The sequence below is a fragment of the Marmota flaviventris genome, chromosome 8 (assembly GCF_047511675.1).
Source record: "Marmota flaviventris isolate mMarFla1 chromosome 8, mMarFla1.hap1, whole genome shotgun sequence".
Classification (NCBI taxonomy): Eukaryota; Metazoa; Chordata; class Mammalia; order Rodentia; family Sciuridae; genus Marmota; species Marmota flaviventris.
The window spans coordinates 94155779-94161257 of NC_092505.1; the positions used below are offsets into that span (position 1 = coordinate 94155779).

At 43.3% G+C, this 5479-nt stretch overlaps 1 pseudogene; it reads right to left on the minus strand.

Moving 5' to 3' along the window:
• Window positions 1–2287: 2287 nt before the first annotated feature.
• On the minus strand, window positions 2288–3158 carry LOC114098012 (small ribosomal subunit protein uS5 pseudogene; annotated as a pseudogene).
• Window positions 3159–5479: the final 2321 nt, after the last annotated feature.

A 5479-nucleotide genomic window follows, 5' to 3' on the forward strand; every position in this document is an offset into this window, starting at 1 on the left:
TTATGATTCTGACCCCATTGCCTCCTCCGGTTCCTTCCCTCCCTGTGCTTAGTCCTATATTCCTCCCCGCCCTCCCTCCCTTATTGTGAGTTAGCATCCACATATCAGAGAAAGCATTCAGCCTTTGTTTCTTTGGGACTGGCTCATTTTGCTTAGAATAATATTCTCCAGATCCATTTGGAAATGCCATAGTTTCATTCTGCTTTAAGGCTGAGTAAAATTCCATTGTGTATATAGACCACAGTTTCTTTATCCATTCATCTGTTGAACAACACCTAGGTTGGTTCCATAGCTTAGCTATTGTGAATTGAGCCCACACAAGTTTCTTCTTGGGAGAGTGGCAGAACCAGACTCATTGAAAATCACCCAGCCTGGTTTCTCCTGAAATGCTCTGTTAAGAAGGCACCCTGTCAATCTTCCTCACTAACTGCAATTTTCATTACATTTATGTGGTACCAAAGTGCTCATTTTCACCAAGTTTTCAACCCCAGTATTCCTTTTTTTTTTTTTTTTTCAGTACTGAGATTGAACCCAGGGCTGGCCTCATGCACAGGAGGCAAACACTCTCCCACTGAGCTCTATCCCCAGCCTTAAGTCTTTCTTCACTTGACTTCTGCAACATGGTCTTCCTCTAACCTCTGCTTCTTCTTTTTCAATATTCTTCACTGGATCTTTCCTTTCTTCTAGACCTTTCCATGTGGAAGGCCCCAGGGCCCCAACCTCTTCTCTCTTCTCAAGCACTTTCTAGGCAACTTCATTCATTTGGAAAAGTTAAAATCTATAAGCTGATAATTCCAAATGTTATCTCTATCTCTACCTCCTACTTCAGACTCACATATTTAACTGACAACTTACTAGATGCATTATGGGCATCTTACACCTAGCATGTTCAATACTACAATCTTCATAACACCCCCTCACCAAAATTGTCACTCCAAAAATTCAACATTGGCAACAAAACTCGATAGATGGAATTATCATTCATCCAACTACCCATAATAAAAACTTTGTATAATATTTAACTTCTTTTCTTACAGACCATAACATACCCATGAAGAAATCTTGTCTGCTTTACCTTCAGACCCTGCATCATGGCCCTTCCACCTAATATGAGCCACTGTCGCCTTTTCCAGGTTGCAATAACCTGCTGGTTGGTTGCCTAGCCTCAGAGTTTCCCATCCCTCCCCCAGAGTATGTGATCCCCACAGCAGCCTGAGAACATCAATCGCTTCATATCTTTCATCTGAGCTCGACCCTCCAATAGATTCCTGGAACCTTTAGAATAAAACCCAAAGCCCTTTCCTTGGCCTACAAAGCCACCTGAGCTCTACAGAGCTACCCCACCTCTTCCCCATTGCTCACCACTTTCCCTTACTCTGGCCTCTGCTGATCCTCAGTCTCTCCAGATACACACCTTCCTTGGGGGCGTTTACACGAACTCTTCCCTCAGCTTGGGATTCTTTTCCCACAGATATTTTTACTGCCCTAGGCAACATAAAATTGGGTGTTTTTATATATATAAAAGGAAAGTGTACTTATAAGATGAAAAACTTGAAACATCACAAGTACTCCTTAGATAGTATTTAGACACTAGTGTCTTTACTTCAGTAGTTTTACCCTTTGAAGTTTAATTCCATGCAATCCAACTAACAATCCAAAGCACTGGCATTTGTAGACAATGATAACGTGGTAGACAATGATAACTGTGTTAGTCAGCTTTCTGTCACTATAACAAAATACCTAAGATAATCACATTAAAAAGAAGAAAGGTGTATTTTGGCTCATGGTTTCAGTGCATGGTAAGTTGGCCCCATTGTTTTGAGATCTGTTGTGAGAAAACACACCTGGTGGGAAGCACTTGATGGAACAAATCTACTCACCTTAAGGGAGACAGGTAGTGAAAGAGGAAAAGGAAGGAGCCAGGGTACCCATATCCTCAGTGACTTAACTTTTCCTGTTATTAAGCCCCACCTCTTAAGGATTCCAATACCTCCTAATAGTACTGGAGACCGTGGACTGGAGACCAAGGCTTTAACAAGGGGACTTTGGGGGCATTTAAGGTCCAAAATATAGCAGTGGCACTTGAGGGCTGGTATGAATGACAAGACAGTTCCACACTGGACCCCGGTAGCCACTGTGATCAGGGCCAATTTGCCTCTTAGATAGAGCACAACTCTTAGGGCCCATGGTACTTGTAAGGGTCCATGAAAATGTTTTGATTTCTTTCTTTTTTTTTTTTTTTTTTTAACAGGTTTCGTTCACTTTATTTTATTTTTGTTTAAAAACCCTATGTTGTAGCTACAAATGGAGGCTGGGTCCTCTCTACAAAGGCTCTGCTTGGGTTTTCACAAGATGGTCGGTGAATTCCTGATAGGGAGACTTGGTGAACACAGTCTCTTTCCAGAGATGAGGGGTCAAGTAGCTGTATGTCTTGGAGATGGCATCAAAGGTGGCCTTGGTGAAATTGCCCAAGGTGGCAGTGTAGCCCCTGACTGAAGTGCAGCAGTCATCAATACCAGCCAGCAGCAGCAGCTTCTTGGGCACAGGGGCTGAGACAATGCCAGTACCTCTGGGGGGCAGGGATGAGTGGCACCAGCTCAGAACCACAACGTCCTGTCACCTTGCAAGGGACAGTGTGGGGCTTGCCAATCTTGTTCCCCAGGAGCCTCTCCTCACAGGAACAATGTCAAGACACTTGATAGCAGTGGCTACCTCCTTGGAGCACTTTACTCCCAGTCCAATATGACCACTGTAGTCCCCGATAGCTACAAATGCCTTGAACCTGATCCCTGGCTAGCACGAGTCTGTTTCTGTACAGACGTGATCTTCAAAACCTCATCCTTGAGTGATGCTCCCAGGAAAAAGTCAGTGATCTCAGACTCCTTTCCTTGGGCCAAGAGAGGAGACAGATCTCCTCCAGGGACTTGATCTTCATGTGTCGACCAGGTAGCCCAGCTTGCTGACCAAGATCCACTCCTTGTCATCGACCTTGCCTCCACGAGCCCCACGGCCATGGCCCTGGCCCCAATCATGGCCTCGGAGACCACTGCAGAAGCCTCCACGGAAGCCACCCATTCTAGGCCCCTGGGACCCCTGCTGGGACCTCCAGGACCTCTGGGACCTCCGGGACCTCTTGCTAGACCAGCGTCATTCATCATTTGGTGTTTTCCCAGAGAAGAAGCGTTTTGATTTCTTTTAAAAATCAAAAGAATAAAAACTAAGCTTTTAGGTTGAATAATACATTTTATTATATACTATTGATATATTTTATGATCATTGGTAAAATGATGACTATAACAGTGTTTGTGTGTGTGTGTGTGTGTGTGTGTACACGAGCATGCGTGGGCACACAGGACTGAGCCCACAATACAAAAGTGCCCTTTAAGCCAGTAAAGCCCTGGCCGTGGCCCCTGGGAAGGAAGTTTTTTTTAATCTGACTACCAGATGTGAGTGCTGTGGAGAGATGGCCTTTTAGGCTTCCTCCTGGCAAAAGGAAAACACTGCTTGGAAAACACCCCCATAAATTGATTCTCAGATCGCAAGGTCATTGTCATAACTTATTGACATAGTGTGGCCAGCCGTCTCCCTCTCAGGCAGAGGGCAGAACCCCCGAGCAGTCAGAGCTCTCTGGGTAGATATGGAGTGTGTCAACACAAACAGAAACCCAGGGCAGGCTCAGGGCAGCAGCATCAAGCTTTTGTGACTAGAGAAACACACTTATATACATAGTGATCTGGCTCCGGGAATTATAGGGTAGGGAGGTTCTGAGAAGTGTGCTGTACAGGAAATAGTATACCTGAGAACGTTGCTGCCAGACATGTCCCTGACTGAATCATTCTATCTACCACCATCTCAGAAATGGAGTGGATTCCAGGCCATCTGCAGAGATTTTAGAAAACGAAAGAAGCCTCTAGGAGTTTAGCATCCCCCCTCCTCCAGAGGAGTTTTTATGACTTCCCCTTATTATACATCCCTGTGTGATAAATCAGGAGAAAAAATACTGATAAGTGCTGATATAGAAGGCAAAAAAAAAAACCCTGATATCCTGAGAACCAATATTTCCTTATCACTTAACATATCCAGGGACTACATATTTTAACTCATTTATTTCTCACAATATTCTTACAAGGGAGTTCTTACTACTACTGTCATTTTATACATAGAGAAACTGAGGTACAGAGAGGTTAGGATGCCTGACTAAGACCTCAAAGCCTTAAGTGGTGGTGCTGGGATTATAACCCAGAGCCTGGTCTGGAATTTGTGCTGTTACTAGTCACTGAGTAGAGGAATCCGTAGTTAAAATGATAACTGCACATATTAAAATACTCGTCCACGTCAACTATTTAGTAAATGTGTATATTTTATCAATATTGCCATTTATGTTTCCTTCAATTTTTTGCTTTATAAGACCCTGGAAAGAACTCCCTTCATTAAAACTGAATCAGGAATTCTGAAGTCCTGGGTGGATCCAGTCATTTTTCTGATGGTGCCTTGTGACTATCTTGTGTCAGGAAAAACTTGCCAAATTATGAAGTAACTACATTTGTACTTTAAGATGACACGTTTGAAACAAGTCTGGATTTATTCATGTTTTGACTCATTTGCTGTAGTGTTTCAACATGCTTTTACCCTCGCCAGTGGATTACGGAAACCAGCTCCAACAGATTCCTCAGCAGTTGGATCTGTACTTAGGTTCTCAGGATAATACCAAAAAAATTTCTCTGGTTCGCCATTCACGGTCCACTGCAAAAAGGTATTAAAAACTACTGCTCAAAAATAAGATAAAACAGTTTTAAAACCCTATGGCTTTTGTTCTCTTTAAAGTTTTTTTTTTTTTTTTTTCCCATTTCTCTACCATGAACTTGAAGAGGTCTGCAAGAACAGCACCTCCTCTGTATTCAGCCTTCACAGCCCTGCCAAATGCACTGCTCCCACAACAGTCTCACCGCTTGGCCCAGTGGGCCATCCCTGTGTCCCTCCTCAACCCCAGAGAGGATCACACTTCTCAGTGAAGAAGAAGAATGTCCTTTTGAAAGGTTTCCCTCTGCAAAAGGTATTTCAGTCATCTGGGGAGCACAGAAAAGCCTTTCCTGAAGGCACACCTTCTAGTCAACTGCTTCCGGGTAAAGTCAACCTTGACTTAAGGGTGGACAATAGAAGGCTTTACATTCCTGATGATCCACCCAACTGCAAAACAAAACAAACCTGTGACAGAACTGTGACAGGCACTGAGGGGAAGCAAAGTACTTTTTTTTCAGAGCTATAATGGCTGGGGAACATTCTTACCAATTCTCTTTACTGAGGGATGAGTGTGTGTGTGTGTGGGGGGGGGGGTATTTGGTGTATTTTTACAACTGAGAAAATAATATATAATTATCATAGCTATTTTTAGAACAAAGCAAGGTACAAAGATGAATATAAAATAATCCATAGTCCAAAAGTCAGAGATAATACTTGTAAATCAAGTTCATGCCCAGCC